This window comes from Oryctolagus cuniculus, chromosome 14 (genome assembly GCF_964237555.1).
Source record: "Oryctolagus cuniculus chromosome 14, mOryCun1.1, whole genome shotgun sequence".
In the NCBI taxonomy this organism is placed as follows: Eukaryota; Metazoa; Chordata; class Mammalia; order Lagomorpha; family Leporidae; genus Oryctolagus; species Oryctolagus cuniculus.
The window spans coordinates 36,972,660-36,989,240 of record NC_091445.1 but is presented as its reverse complement, the minus strand read 5'-3'; the positions used below and the strand labels follow the sequence as shown (position 1 = coordinate 36,989,240).

General features: G+C 46.7%; 1 pseudogene; it reads right to left on the bottom strand.

Moving 5' to 3' along the window:
• Positions 1-1,085: 1,085 nt before the first annotated feature.
• LOC127487503 (U2 spliceosomal RNA) lies at positions 1,086-1,244 on the bottom strand (annotated as a pseudogene).
• Positions 1,245-16,581: the final 15,337 nt, after the last annotated feature.

Genomic DNA, 16,581 nt, shown 5'->3' with positions numbered 1-16,581 from the left:
GAAGGATAGTTTTATAAATGAGGAAGCCAGGGGTCAACATTGTAGACAGCGTGGTAAGCCACTACCTCCGACACTAACATCCCATACTGGGGCATCAGCTCAAGTCCTCGCTGCTCTGATCCAACTTTCTGCTAATGCACCTGCTAAGGCTATGGAAGATGACCCAAATGCTTGGGTCCCTGACACCCACAGGAGAGACCTGGAAGGAGTCTGGGGCTATTGGCTTCAGACTGGCCAAGCCCTGGCTGTTGTTGACTTTTGGGGAGTGAACCTGTGGATGGAAGACCTCTATACCCCTCTCTCTGTCTTTCCCTCTGCCATTCCAATAAACAAATAAAATGAATCCTAAAAAAAATAAGTTAGTAGTTATTTTTAAAAAGATGAGGAAGCTGAGGCTCTGAGACAAGCTGCAGAGTTAATTGGAAATAAACACCAGGACTTTGGCTGGCACTGGTGAGAACGGCTTCCCTGCTGTGCTGTTGGTGGATGATAAATTGAACACAGACTTTTTAGACAGCACTTGGAGGGTATTTATGGAAGTTGTTAATTTCCTGTGAAAATACTGGTCCATGAGAAGCACTTGCATCTATGATCCAAAAACGTGAAGAGGGATGCTTGCTGAACATTCCACAACCTGGATGTAATCCACATATCCACTGATGACGGAGTGCTTGGGCCTTCTAAGTGGCATGTCCACCTGGTGGTATGTTATTCAGAATTTCAACATGATGAGCTACGTCCACATGACTGACATGGGACAAGCTGTCGAGGAAGCTGTTTGGCGAAAAGAAAAAGTTGTGTCATTATAACACCTTCAAAGTTTAAAATCCTTTGCATGTATGGATGTATTTGCTTGCATATTAGGGCGCAGAAAGAATGTCTGCATGGAAACAACGCAAACCTTAACAACGTTTATCTCTGGGAAGGCAGGGATACACTGGGGAGCGTGCGTGCTAAAGTGTGAGTTAGCCTTGATGCTTTTGTACTGATCAAAAAGAAAATATATTAGCTACTACTCAGTGTCAACAACAGAAAATCTAAAAAATGCATCTCCACCAAATAGTGAAACACTAGATGGTTATGAAAGGAGTTAAAATACGTTGTAAGTTTTTTGACTTGGGAAAATTTCCCCTTTAAGTGAACAAAAGAACAAACTTCAAAGCAGTATGAACAGGATATGCATTGCTTTAAACTGGCAAGAACAGATACTACACTTGATCTTAACCAAAAGGCCAAGAAGCGAGGCTATCCGTGCTTTATATTAGTATGTTCACAGTGATGTGGGCCTAGGTACCTTCGCCCAGGTTCTTGCTCCCACACAGATAACAATTCAAAGCAGCCGCATTATATAGTGCACAGGTGAGAGCGTGGTTTATCTAAAAGTGAGGGGGTGAACCACCACCCCACATGGAGAAATACCAATCACGAATGGGGCAGACAGTTGCCTATGAGAAAGAGGAATAGAGAGAGAGAGCAAACCCTAGTAGGACCAGCCAAGTGTGGCTCAGTAGCAAAACAATCCTCCCCACCTCCCCCTGCCCTTCTCAGTCTGTTTTGTGAGGTAGGGGCAGTGCCTTAATCGAATGAGCAAACAGGGTCAGGTCTTAGCATGCATGAAGCTTTCTGGGACTTTTGTGGCACTATCACTGGAATTTAACTTCCATGTGGTCATCACGGCATCTCTTCCTTCCAGGTCCCACATGAGACACAGGTGCATCTTGGGAATGTGGGCAGCTTGACAGGTGAAGGAACAAAGTTACATTGCAGGACTGGCAAAAATTCCAGTTAGCTCCCTAACTAATCTAACTAACCTAGCTAGACCTAACTAACTCCCTGCCTAGTTACTCTATATCAACAGTACAAACACACACCATACAAATATTAGGAAAACACACATAACCAAATGAGGGTTGTTTCTGAATGGTGGGATTATGAGTGTGCTTTATTTTTCTCTTTAAACTTGTAGTCACTCACTTTTGCTATAAGAATGCTGTGTCGGGGCCTGCGCTATGGCATAGTGGGTAAAGCCACCGCCTGCAATGCTGGCTTTCCATATAGGTGCTGGTTCTTGTCCCAGATGCTTCACTTTGATGCAGTTCCCTGCTAATATGCCTGGGAAAGTAGCAGAAGATGGTTCAAGTGCTTGGGCCCCTGTTACCCACACAGGAGACCTGGAAGAAGCTCCAGGCTCCTGGCTTTGGATCGGCCCAGCCCTGACCATTGTGGTCATTTGGCAATTGGACCAGTGGGTGGAAGTTCTCTCTCTCTCTCTCTCTTTTTTTTTTTTGACAGGCAGAGTGGATAGTGAGAGAGAGAGACAGAGAGAAAGGTCTTCCTTTTTGCCGTTGGTTCACCCTCCAATGGCCGCCACGGCTGGTGCGCTGCGGCTGGCGCACCGCACTGATCTGAAGGCAGGAGCCAGGTGCTTCTCCTGGTCTCCCAGGGGGTGCAGGGCCCAAGCACTTGGGCCATCCTCCACTGCACTCCCTGGCCGTAGCAGAGAGCTGGCCTGGAAGAGGGGCAACTGGGACAGAATCCGGCGCCCCGACCGGGACTAGAACCCGGTGTGCCGGCGCCGCTAGGTGGAGGATTAGCCTAGTGAGCCGCAGCGCCGGCCTCTCTCTCTCTCTTTATCTCTCCCTCTCTCTCTCTGTATCTCTGATATTCAAATAAATGAAATAGTTTTTAAAAGATATTTTATTTATTTATTTATTTAACATGTAGAGTTACAGACAGTGAGAGGGAGAAAGAGAGAGAGAAAGAGAGTGAGCAAGAGAGAACGAGAGAGAGAGAGAGAGAGAGGTCTCCATCTGTTGATTCACTCCCCCAGATGGCCACAACAGCCGGAGCTGGGCCAATCCAAAACCAGGAGCCTGGAGCTTCTTCCAGGTTTCCCGTGTGGGTGCCGGGGCCCAAGCACTTGGACCATCTTCCATTGCTTTCACAGGCCATAGCAGAAAACTGGATCGGAAGAGGAGCAGCCTGGGCTCGAACCAGTGCCCATATGGGATGTCAGCACTGCAGGTGGAGGATTAACCCACTATGCCACAGCACCAGCCCCAATAAAATAAATCTTAAAACAAAAAAGAATGCCATGTAAACCGCTCCAAAACTCAGAGCCTTGAAAGGATCATGTTTTTCTCACACACAACCAAGCATGTGCGAATACACCAATCTAGGCTGAGCTTCACTCAGCTGGGCTGGGCTTCAAGCTGTAGGTTGGGCCCAGGTCTACAGTATATATCTCATCCTCCTTGGGCCAGGGGGCTAGCCTGGGCCTGTTCTTGTGGCAATGATAGAAGTGCCAGGGGACAAGTGGAAACCCATGCACGCTACCTCTTACAACTTTGGTTTGGGGTTGGCACACTGTCCTTTCTACCCACAGGGCCAAGCCTCAGTCAGTGGGGGAGGGAGCAGCTTTGTTTTTAGTGGCAGGACCTTCAGACAAGCAAAAGGCATGGAAGTATCATGGTGAACCGTGGGAACTACAATGCTAACTACCCCAATGGAAAAGTTTTCCAACTTCCTGTAGTGAGTGCATATTACTTATGAAAATAACAACCTCCTGAGATAAGATGTGAGGCCTCAGAAAGATGGGCAACACAGCAGAGCTGGGAGAGGTGGTGTTTTGCTTGGTGCTTGTCTGGCTCAGCTCTGGGGGTTATCTCTACTTGCCCCATGCCAGGCAGTTTCCCCCAGCAGCCCTGGGAAGGAATCATCTGGGATGTGAACCAGCAGATGCAATGCTCTTTCCCTCTCTGTCTCTCCCTTTCAAATCAATACATAAATAAGTTTTTAAAAGTGTTGTAGGTCAGTTCTCCCAGGAGGTGCTCTGTGACCCTTCAAGTGTGCGTATGGTGCTGGCCCCACACATCCACATCCATCCCGCTTTGCAGGTGGATGAGCTATGCCCTGGGTGTTGCCCTGAGACAAGGAGGAGGTCCCCTCGTGCCTTTGCTCCCTTTGTGGCCATGCCGCTTTGTGAGTACTTTCCCTCTGGAGCCGTTCTTGCTGATCAGAGCGAGAGGCAGGACTGAGCTATAACTAACTCCCCACTAGCTGGATGAGGAGCAACAAGGGACTTTCCACCCTGGGGAGTGACTGTGCCGATAATGAATGAGCCAGGCCCGAGCCAATGCTTCTTAATAAAACAAAGAGAATCTCTAAAAGGAGTTGGAGACCAAGGTCTAGGAGAAGCCAGTATTGTTTGCAAGTAGGTTTTGGGATTCTGAAGCAGGGTCACCCACAGGAAGCCCTTTGATTCTCCACTATTGGAAAACATCCGTTTGGAGGATTTCAGCTTCTTTCCCATGACAGCTGATGCCAATAAAGTGACTTTGGAGTTAGCTATTTAATTATTCATAGTTTCATAGTTAAGGCTAAGGGAAAATTGCATGATGTGTGAAATGCAAACCCTTGTTCTGATTATTTGAAGAGGAAGGATTTTTGACATATATTTTTATTTTTAATTGACACATAGTGATTCTGCATATTTATAGGGAGGAAACATTTCTAGAATAACTGAGTAGTAGTTCACTAAGAAGGGTCCCCTTTCTGGGCAGGGATCAGAGAGTAGACATGGCACTCGGGCTGGGGAGTTGTGCATTTGAGCTATTCCTGGAGATGGCATAGCTAAATACTGGCAGCACAGAGATTTCAGAGGGACAAGAAAGAGGCAGGATTCACAGCAGCTCTGAAGGGTTAAGGTTTAGGGATGACTAGAAGGGAAAGTCTGCTGGTACCTCCCATACGGATCAGCAGATTTCACAGGGAAGCACTCCACAGCTATTTCTGGGGTCCCATCTTCCACTGCAGTGATTTCCATCACCTGTTCGAGGCTCGGTTCAAGCAATGAAAGATTTACACAAGCAACAGTTCAGCATTTCTCACGAACGTTCTGGGAGTACAAGCTCTACAGCATGTCACTAAATGTTAGACGCGCTCTGATCGTATGAACTTGGAAGCCCTGATTTCAGCTGCAGAAGCATTCCCTTTGCACGCCATCACAGGGCCTTTCGAATGCCAAGGTGCGTTAGGGATCTGCAGGCAGAAGTGGGGATGGGGGGCTGAGCTCGGATGGATAAAATACAGTGCATGCAAATTGTTCCTAGATTTATTTCCCCATGCATGCCTCCTCTGTCCTCTGCCCCTGGAAAGGGGAACTTGGCTCTGCATGAATTCTGTGGCCTACATTGTTCAAGTGGAAAAACGGACGTCCCAGACATGGGAATTAGTTGCTCAGGGTTCCAGGGCTGGCTGTTTAACTTTGGACATTTTAAGGATGGACCTCAGTTTTCTCATGTGCAATGGGAGTGAATTGGTCCTAATGTGTCTAGACTGCTGTGCCTCCTGTGTAAGTGTTACCTCACTTTCATCTCTGTCTGGCCCAAAATGTGTTCGGAAGACCCTTTGAGGGGTGTCAACCCACCACCAGGGCAAGACTTACACATGGTGTTCCAATCGCAACCCATTACCACTTCTGTAGCTCACCTAAGTATTGAGAGAACCAAGAAGTTTTGCTATTAACCATCCCACCACTAGCCAAACCTTGCAGGGGACAGTTTACATATTGAATGTTCTCTACACAGATTACTCTCAAAGAGCATGAATCACATCTTGAACGTCAAGTCCATTACAAAACTCATCACATTTTCCACCCAGTGTTCAGTGTGGAGGAATACACAGTCAATCCTCACGCTGGGTGTGTGAGTCAGAATGATAAAGGAAGTCCTCTAGACCAGATAGGACCTCAGCAAACAGCTGTCTGTCCAGGGCGCCACCTGTCTTTGCTGTCCTGCAGGTGCAGCATGTCACAGAGTGGGTGGAGCAGCCTAAGTCCAGTCACGTGAAAGATGGAATTTCTTTTCTTTTTAAAGATTATTTATTTATTTATTTATTAGAATGAGTTACACATTGGGGGGTGGAGAGAGAGAGAGAGATCTTCCATCCGCTGGTTCACTCCCTAGTTGGCCTCAATGGCCGGAGCTGTGCTCATCCAAAGCCAGGAACCAGGAACTTCCTCCAGGTCTCTCATGTGGGCATAGGGGCCCAAGGACCTGGGCCATCTTATACTGCTTTCCCAGGCCATAGCAGAGAGTTGGATTGGAAGTGGAGCAGTTGGGACTCGAACCGGCGCCCTTATGGGGTACCAGCACTGCAGGCGATGGCTCTACCCGCTATGCCATAGCATGGCCCCTAAATTCATTCACCAGCTCTGTAGTGAGTACCAGCAGTGTCCCAGGCTTCTGACAGCTATCATCATTGTCTTCGTTGTTGCCATCATCATCATCAACAGGGGGTTTCTTTGAATACATTCTTACCAGGAGAATTAGATCATGCAATTCTGCTAATATGGAAGTGGAAAATGCTATCTTAGTGTGGTTTTAACATGAGTTTCTGATACTAGACATTCTATTGTACGCTTTGTAAAACTTACTATATTTCTTTTATGAAATTTCTATTTCTATCTTATTATATTTTGAATGAGTGAGTAAATGCCAGTACAATTCCTACTGATCCACAAGCCTAGCAATGGGGGAACACCTGGGAGGCTGAGGGTAAGGTGTGATATATATGAGCAACACTGAGGACCTACCAGATGCCAGGCACAGCCTTGGTTTCCCCTGCCCCAGCGCTGTGCTGGCTGGAGCACCTGCCCTGTTGTGCTGGCAGCCTTCCCACCTGTATGCGTCCCTCTCACAGTGGCTGGTCCTCCTGACTGTGTTGGGATGCGGGATACTGGTGGAAATAATGCATTCTGTGTTGGTGGAGGTGCAATGGACTTATGACCCAACAACTTCACTCAGGAATGAAGGAATTGCTTTCACTGGTCCATCGTCCCTCCCTCGTTTCTTCACATGAATTTAGAACCCTCATGGGAGAGGCCCGTACAACCGGCCTGTTTGACAGAGCAGAAGTTCATGGTTGAATAATTCTCCCAAGGAAACCCAAATCCTCAGCAAACTTTGAAGCCAGCCTCTTGGCGTCATTTTGTCCTTTCCCTGTCTTTTCTGTACCGCACGATGCACACTCCAGGGTGGCACCACAAGTGGCATTCAGAGAATCTCTGGGTGTGTGGCCCACAGGAGCTGGGAGGGCAGCTCACCCTTCTGCAAGGTGAGGTCTCGCTTACTTGATCCTCTCCCACCAGTCTACTTTTTCTCCTGCTTAAACATGATTTGGGGGCCCACAGATGAAGGAGCCTTCCAGTTTCTTTCTTCCCTGATCCTGGAATTAACAGTTCATCATTTAGGTGGGGACTTGTTCCAAGGCAAATCTTTCACTTATAGGTTTTATTGCTGCAAGTTAGAACCCAAGGGGTTGGTGTTGTGGCTCAGTGGGTTGAGTTGCTGCCTGCAATGCCATCATCTCATATGAGCACCAGTTTGAGTCCTGGCTGCTCCTCTTCCAATCTAGTTCCCTGCATGGAGTTCTGGGCTCCTGGCTTTGGCTTGGCCCAGCCCCATCCATTGCAGCCTTTCAGGGAGTGAACCAGCAGATGGAAGAATCTCTCTCTCTCTCTCTCTCTCTCTCTCTCTCTCTCTCTGCGTCTTCCCCTCTCTCTGTAACTCTGCCTTTCAAATAAATGAACAAGTCTTTTAAAAAGGACATGATTAAAGGAGCTGTTCTTGGAGTGGCCTCATTCCACAAATGTCCGTCAAGTGTTAAGCTTTCACAGTGACTTGTGACATTAGCCAGTCCTCCATCTGTAACAACCAATGGAATAAAGATATTCTCTCCTCTCTCCCTTGGCATGAATTTGTTGAAGGATGATCTCATCCGTGTCATACAGAAATCATCACAGCCCTACTACTGTCCCTCCCAGTGATGGAATATTCCACGCACCTATTTAGTATCAGGGAGAGGGGAAATTCTAAGCTGCATGTCCGTGTGTCTGGTCTGTTCTAGATGGTGCATCACAGGCAGCTTTATTGCTTTATTGGACTGAAGGTCCAGCTCCCACACTGTCCTTTCTTTTATTGTTCATTTTGCCCGTCCCTTGTGGCTGATCCCTTCTTCTTCTTCTTCTTTTTTTTTTTTTTTTTTTTTTTTTTTTTGACAGGCAGAGTGGACAGTGAGAGAGAGAGACAGAGAGAAAGGTCTTCCTTTGCCGTTGATTCACCCTCCAATGGCCGCCGTGGCCAGCACACCACGCTGATCCGATGGCAGGAGCCAGGTACTTATCCTGGTCTCCCATGCAGGTGCAGGGCCCAGCACTTGGGCCATCCTCCACTGCACTCCCTGGCCACAGCGGAGAGCTGGCCTGGAAGAGGGGCAACCGGGACAGAATCCGGCGCCCCAACCGGGACTAGAACCCGGTGTGCCCGCGCTGCAAGGCGGAGGATTAGCCTAGTGAGCCGCGGCGCCGGCCGATCCCTTCTTTTAATCACCCATGCTTATGGATCGGAAATGGTAAATGTTTGAAAGAAGGAAACTCATGCTTGAGCCAACGCCTCAAACTTTCCTATCTTTAGAAATTTCTTTCACTTCAGGTAATGTCGATCAACTCATTATTTCTGAAGTAGCTGCAGAGGGATGTTCATGGAAAGATGGATGAGAGGAAAAGAAACAGAGTCCACGAGGTTCTCTTTGCCCGACCCCATGTTCTTGACCATGGCCTATACCACACACCAGCTCACAGGTACAATTTGCCCTTCATGTCCATGGGGTCTGTATCTTCAGATTCAACCAGCCATGGACTGAAAATGAAAACATTGTTTCTGTACTAAACATGTCCAGACTTTTTGTCTTGTCATTGTTCCGTATGTAATACAGCATAGCAGCTATTTGGGTAGGAATTACTCTGTATTTAGAGACGCCTTAGAGTTTCTGGGAGGGGGTCTGTGTTGTGGCACAATGGATTAAGCCATCACTTGCGATGCTGACATCCCACATCCAGTGCTTGCTGCTCTGCTTCCCATCCAGCTTCCTGAGAATGCACCTGGAAAGACGGTGGCAGGTGACCCAAGTGCTAGGGCTCCTGACACCCCTCTGAGAGAGCTGGGTAGAGTTCCTGGCTCTGGCTTTGGCCTGGTCCATTCTTGGTTGTTACACTCATTAGGGGAGTGAACAAGCAGAAGGAAGGATTCTCTCTTACGTCTCTCTTTCTCTCTCTGGCTCTGTCGCTCTCTCTGTATATTTGTGTGTCTGTCTGTCTCTGCCTTTCAAATAGATAATTATTTAAAAAAAAAAAGTGTACAGGAGGGTAAGTGTGGTTATATTAAAATATCATACCATTTTATGTAAGGGATTTGAGCATCTGTGGATTTTGGTGTTTGCAGGTGTTACTAGTTAGTTAAAGTTTAGGTGAACTGGAACTCTTGTCTCCCTGCAAAATGATGTTGATGATGCTGTCTCTTTAACTGTTGGATTGCTACCACCTTCCCAAGTGTACCTGTCACATCCGGGACAACAGTGCACGTTCACACTCCACCACAGGTTGTGTATCTGATTGCTATACCACCCCTTCCTTATATAAACAGGTGCAAGATGGGAAAGAGCTCTCTCTTTTTTCTGTTGGTTCACTCCCCAGTGGCCGCTGTGGCCAGCGCGCTGCAGCCAGCACACCGCACTGATCCAAAGCCAGGAGCCAGGTGCTTCTCCTGGTCTCCCATGCAGGTGCAGGGCCCAAGGACCTGGGCCATCCTCCACTGCCTTCCCCGGGCCACAGCAGAGAGCTGGACTGGAAGAGGAGCAACCAAGACAGAATCCGGCGCTCCGACCGGGACTAGAACCCCGGGGTGCCGGCGCCGCAGGCAGAGGATTAGCCTATTGAGCCGTGGCACCGGCCAAAAGAGCTCTCTTTCCATTGTGGAACACATTGGGATGGACTATCATTTTTTCTCTTCTGCTGTGTGCTCATTTATGGGCAATGCTTTGGCCCACTCATGTTGAGTGTTTCTGTGGGGGGAGGGGGACAGCCCACACACACACATTAATGTTCACTTATTCCCTCATCGTTAAACAAATTCTGTTCCTTGTAGCACACAATACTAGTGTCAAGTTAGTGTTTTTACCTCTGTGGGAGACAAGAACCTGGATTGGAAATTAATATATTCATTGCCCACATCAGTCTCAGAATTCTTGAAGGCATGAATGAGTTGACACCTGGGAGCAATGCAAGACAGTGACCAGCATCTAATAGGATTCATGATGTTAGCCACTATTATTGATGATGGTGGTGGTGGAGAGAGTGTCTCCCGTGCAAGGCCACCAGGAGGCTCTGGCTGCCCCCAAGGGGTGCAGGATTGCACATGAGAAGGCCATTCATGGCCCTGTGAATACTGGTTTCTGAGCAGAGAACATTTGCTGAACCTCTTCATGCGCTAACCTCCCAGCTGATCAAACACATTTAAAATACTTATGCCTCCACCTCCCCTCCCTGTTTTTCTACAAAAATAAAATAATTTTTATAAAACATTTTGGAAAGGAAAATGCAGCATCCTAGGGTGAAATACATACAGTTTTTTTTTTCTTTCCTTTACTGTCTTTCTTTTTTTTAAATGGGCTTTAAAATGCAGGGAAGTGAAAGCGCTGCTTTTAAAGCTTATTGTGTTAAGCTAATTCATTCAGTTATCCACTCACCACCACAACGCAGGTGCAGAAGGAAGTCAGTGTAGAGAAATGCTAACCAGGAGTAAGAACGCCACACCAAGGACTTAGAGATAAGATGAGAAACCACAGTGAGTAATGAAAGTAACTCAGCGGACACAAGATACGAGAATGTCTGTCCGGGGAGGTCAAATAACCTCTCAGGGCAGATGGAAGAATTTCGCAGCTCACTGCCCCTTTGCATCAGCCCTTGGTCTGTATCTTCTCATTACAGAGTATTACCTGTTCTCTCAGCTCTTATCGCTTTTAATCCTGGCTAATAGCCCAAAGAGTAGATGTTGTTGTTGTTGTTGTTTTCATTTTACGGCCAAAGAAAGAGAAGTCCCAAAAGGTTAAGTAACTTTTTTTTTAAGATTTATTTATTTATTTGAAAGGCAGAGTTACAGACAGGCAGAGGCAGAGAGAGAGAGAGAGAGAGAGAGAGGTCTTTCATCTGCTGGTTCACTCCCCAAATCACCTCAACAGCCAGGGCTGCGCTGATCCGAAGCCAGGAGCCTGGAGCTTCCTCCAGGTCTCCCACAAGGGTACAGGGGCCCAAGCACTTGTGCCGTCCTTCACTGCTTTCCCAGGCCATATCAGAGAGCTGGATTGGAAGTGGAGCAGTCGGGACTTGAACCAGTGCCCATATGGGATGCCAGCACTGCAGGCAGTGGCTTTACCCACTATGCCGCAGCATCACCCCCAAGGTTAAGTAACTTTCTAAAAATGGTAGCTAGGAAGCAGCAGAGGCAGGCTTTGCTCTACATTGATGTGACCCTAAAGCCCACATATGTGCCCAGAACGCTCTGGTGCCTCCCACCCGAGTGCAGGGCACCTCCCAGCAGTGTCTGCAGTATCCGTATTGGACAGGTTATAACAAGGGCCCTCCTGTAGGAGGTCGTCAGACACCAGACAGGAAAGCATCACATCCTATCCCATAGTTGTTCCAGATGCACTTTTCAGTTTTGAGATTGTGAACTGATGCTTTTAAGAAATTCACAGAGGAAAAATATGTTCTGGGTCCAGGACGGCCATGGTAAGTGAGCTAAGACATGGGCCCACAAAGAGCTATGCATCACTGCTCCTCAGCAAACCATAAATAATAATGGCAACTAATAAAATCAAATTCATGTGCACCACTGTGATTACTCGAGACTCAGCCTTTCCAGGGAGAGCCCAGCACATCTGCTGCTGTAACTCAAAAGAAATTAGACTCCTGGTATTTCTAGTGGGCAATTTGGTATAGCTACTTTTTAAGAAGTCTGGAATACTCTTACATACTTTGGTGAATATGCAATTGACAGATAATTTACTTCCCGTTCATCAACATCCTCAATGAAGGAAAATGTTGGAGTGATTAATGTGACGATTTAATGGGAGAGAGAAGGGAAAAAAATCAATCTGGAAAACTTGGTATTTGGATAATTTATGGGCAGTATGGCATGGAAAAGTCTGCATCAGTTTTTGAGCAAATACAAGTTATGTGCTTCAATAAGGGGCTTATAAATAAACATGAAGGCCTAGCAATCTGCAAGTTCAGAATTCATCTCATCTGAATCAACAATGGACTTAATTTGAAAGAAGAAAATCGCGGGCAGAGTGCCCAGCTCAGAAGATCATCTGAGGAAGGGGAAAGTTTATGGAGATAATTACAACCCCTCATATTACTTATTTGTATTTTTATGTATAAACACAAAGTATCAAATTTCTTCACATCTGCTCTCTGAACATTTCAAGAGTGAGTAAGTTTTATAGTGAAAGGGCTTTGAAGTTGATCGAGTCCAGTGGCCTCTTTTTATAAGAAATAAATTGCCAGAGAAACAAATGGACTTGTATACAGTTCTGTGTCTAACCAGCTTAATTCCTATTACAATACTTAAAATATATATATTCATAATAACTTGATAGTCTTTCTGATTATAAAAGTGACGAATGAGCAAAATGAGAAAAAAAAAAACAAGAACAGAACAGCAAAATGGAAAAAAGTCACTCTTAATTGTACTGCTCAAATCATTGTTCCATTAATATTTTAGTATATTGTCTCCCATTCTTCTTTTTCTATACATTTATAATGAGTTTGTATTTCATTATAATGGAATCATACTAAAAAGTTTTACTTTTATTTTGCTTTGGAGATTTTAAAATAAATTAAAAATAGCTTTATTGCTTTTTAAGTCTATAAAAGTATACATGTTTATTGTAAAACATTCAGATAATACAGATATTATAAAGAAGAAAATTAATGACCATAGACCCCACCATCCCAAGATAACCACTGGTTATCTCATGGAATTTTATAAGATTTCTTTTTTTTAAGATTTATTTATTTATTTGAAAGGCAGAGGCAGAGAGAGAGGGAGAGAGAGAGAGAGAGAGAAGTCTTCCATCCACTGGTTCACTCCCCAGATGGCTGCAGTGGCCAGGACTGAACCGATCTGAAGCCAGGAGCCTGGAGATTCTTCCAGGTCTCCCATGCGGGTGCAGGAGCCCAAGCACTTGGGCCATCTTCTGCTGCTTTCCCAGGCCATAGTAGAAAACTGGATCAGAAGTGGAGCAACTGGGATTCAAACCAGTACTCATATGGGATGCCAGCACTGGAAGTGGTGGCTTTACCTGCTACGCCACAGTGCTGGTCCCCTGTGAGATTTCTTAAAACAGAATGCCTGTGCTTGCTGTTCCCTGCTAGGCAAGGCCTGTGGGAACTGTAGTGCTGCCCCCCGCCACCTCCCCCCATCATTGCTGGGAGCGCCCGGGGTATCTGAGAGTCCCGTGTACTCACTTCTGCTCTGCATGTGGGTGTCACCTGGTCACAGAGGTTTGGCCATGCCTGCAGGAGCGGGAGCAGAGAGAGGAGCCTTCCCTTGTGCCCGGCGTGTAGTTTCCTGGGGCATTTTGGTGTCTTGAGACTCCAGGGCCCTTTGCCCCTTTGCTCAGTGCTGCATGGCCATGATGAGTGTAGTTTGTAAGTGTTCAGATCAGGCACTATTAGTCCTCCAACTTGGTTCCTTTTTGAAGTTGTTCCAGAGCTCCTCCTGCTCCAGATATCGAATTTAATTCCACCGAGGCCAGAACACCCATTTTGTATGACTTGAATCATTTAAAATTTGTTGAGGTTTTCTTGTGACCTGGGAAATAGTTTGTCTTGATAAATGCTCTGTGTGTGCAATTAAAAAGAATGTTGCTGTATTAGGCAGAATTTTCTATAAATGTCAATAAGTCAAGATGCTTAAGAATATCATTCAAATAATCTATATTCTTAAAATTTTATTGTGGGATGGCGCCGTGGCTCACTTGGTTAATCCTCCACCGGCAGCGCTGGCATCCCATATGGGCATCAGGTTCTATTCCCGGTTGCTCCTCTTCCAGTCCAGCTCTCTGCTGTGGCCCGGGAAGGCAGTGGAGGATGGCCCAAGTGCTTAGGCTCCTGCAGCCACATGGGCGACCAGGAAGAAGCACCTGGCTCCTGGCTTCGGATCAACGAAGTGCTGGCTGCAGCGGCCATTTGGGGGTGAACCAACAGAAGGAAGACCTTTCTCTCTGTCTCTCTCTCTCACCGTCTAACTCTGCCTGTCATATAAAAAAAAGATTTTATTGTATACCCATCCTATCAATTACTGAGAGTCCTATATGGAAATCTCTGGCTGTATTTGCAGATTTGGTTAGTTCTTGCAAGTCTGTAAGTTCTGCTTCATGTAGTGTGAAACTCTGTTATTAAGTGCACAGACTTTTGGAATCATTCCTTTCTCTTCATGAGCTGACTCCCTGATTGTTACACAATGATTTTGTTGATCCCTGGTGATATTCACTCTATGAAATCTACTTTTTAAATATAATGCAGCCGCTTTGACTTTCTTGGCAGATTTTCCCCCACCTTTTTATTCTTAACCATTTGGCTTCTGTAATTGAAGTGCGCTTCTTGTGGGTAGTATCTAGTTGGATATTGCTTTTGAAAGCATAGCCTGACTTTCTGCCTTTTCTCATTGTATTTTTCAACAATATTTATTTGTTTGAAAGCAGAGTGACAGAGAGAGAGAGAGAGAGAGAGAGAGAGAGATCTTTCATACTGGTTCACTTCTCTAAATGCCTGCAACAGCCAGGGCTGGGCTAGGCTGAAGCAAGGAGCCACGAACCCTATCTGGGTCTCCCACATGGGTGTCGGGGCCCAAACATTTTGGCCATGGCCCGCTGCTTTCCTAGGTGCATTAGCGTGGAGCTGGATTGGAAGTGGAGCAGCTGGAACATGAACCAGCGTCCATACGGGAGGACAGTGGCAGCCCAATCTGCTACACCCCAGTACCGGCCCCTTTAGTCTTGCTTTTAAGATTTCTTAGGGAACACTGGGGTAGTGCTCAGTCTAGAGCTTAATGTTTCCTAGGACTGTGTATCTGCTTAACGAATTGCAAAGCTTTCCCGTGTGTCTTGCGGGGACATGCCCCCCCATACAGCCCTGTGTGGGCACCAGGCATTTTCTGCCTCTAATTCTATTAAGTGGTTGATATTTCCACATTTGCGTGCTACTCACCATCCCACTGAATACTCAAGGCCCCGGCTCAGGGTCTCTGTGCAGCTCTCATGTCTCCAGCACATTGTGCTGGGAAAGTGCAATTGCTCTGGGTCCTGCAGCCTCTTGGCTCCCTCTGGCCTCCAGTAGGTTCCAGGCTCCAGCACCACCATCCGGGGACCATCAGAGCAACAAGCTGAGCTAGTGGCCGGCTCACTGTGCTTGTTCCCCACCTCTCCATCTTTCATTGCAGGGGGTGGGGGTTCGTGACTGGATTATTCTTTATTATACCTCATCTTTCTGGTATTTCTAGATGGGAGAGGAACTCTCCAGCCTCTGCCTTGGCCCTGGCTGGCAGCAGGAGGCAGCTTAACACTCTGCAGGTGTCTAACGCATATTGCCACACCACTCTTGGGAACTTCAGAAGACTGAAGACGCAGGTGGGCCCAGGGTTATCTTCCATGCTCATTATTTTATTAAAAATGTGACAATTTGATACATAGAAATATTATTTTTTACATGCCATTGTTTTAATTGCCAAGGAAATAAAGGTACTTTCAGCTCTTTATAGCACTTATGTATGAGCATTTCCTTTGTGGTGGCCTTGCTTATTCATAGTCCTTTTATTTTTTAAAGATATATTTACTTATTTGAAAGTCAGAGAGAGAGAGAGATTCCATCCACTGGTTCACACCACAGATGGCTGCAACAGCTGGGGCTGGGCCAGGCTGAAGCCAGGAGCCAAGGTCTCCCATGTAGGTGCAGGGGCCCACACACTTGGGCCATCTCTCACCTGATATCCTAGGTGCATTAGCAGAGATGGATCAGAAATGGAGCAACTAGGATTTGAACTGGCACCCGTATGGAACGTAGGCAGCAGGTTAACCTACTATGCCACAGCGCTGGCCGCTGTTTGTAGTCGTTGTCGTATTTTCTTTAGTTTTATAGAGCACTCACAAGATCCGGGTCAGCACCAAGGGCAGAGAGCCAGTGGGACCCATGAGGTTTGTGTAGCAGCAAGCTGCTCTGTGTGCTGGGAAGCTGTGGAACCAGGAGGGGCCTAGGGAGGTTGGGATGGAGAAGCTGAGCCAAGGTAGTCTGAAAGCCAGAGAGTCTGGTCTCTCGGCCAGATCTGCAACTGGCTCTTTGTTAGCAGCAAACAGAGATGTAGTTAAGATCCAAGAGCCAGACTCTGTTCTTGCTTCCTCCAAAAGAGAGCTGCTGTGTGCGCTGGCAGCGGGAGCCAGTGACCAGGACTTACTGGCAGCCTTGTGGGAGCGATGAGGGGGGCTTGGCAAACAGAGCAGTGTTAGTTAGGTCTGAGATTAGTGAGATTCTGGCCTGTAATGTCTGCTTGGGCCAAGGAATACTCCTCATTTAAAAGAAAGCTCTGTTCATGCTTGCGCCCGTTTCATTATGCAATGGAAAGGCAACCTCCGGACCGCACTGATTCTCCCCATCATCCTGCTTCACAAGCAAACAGATAAGCT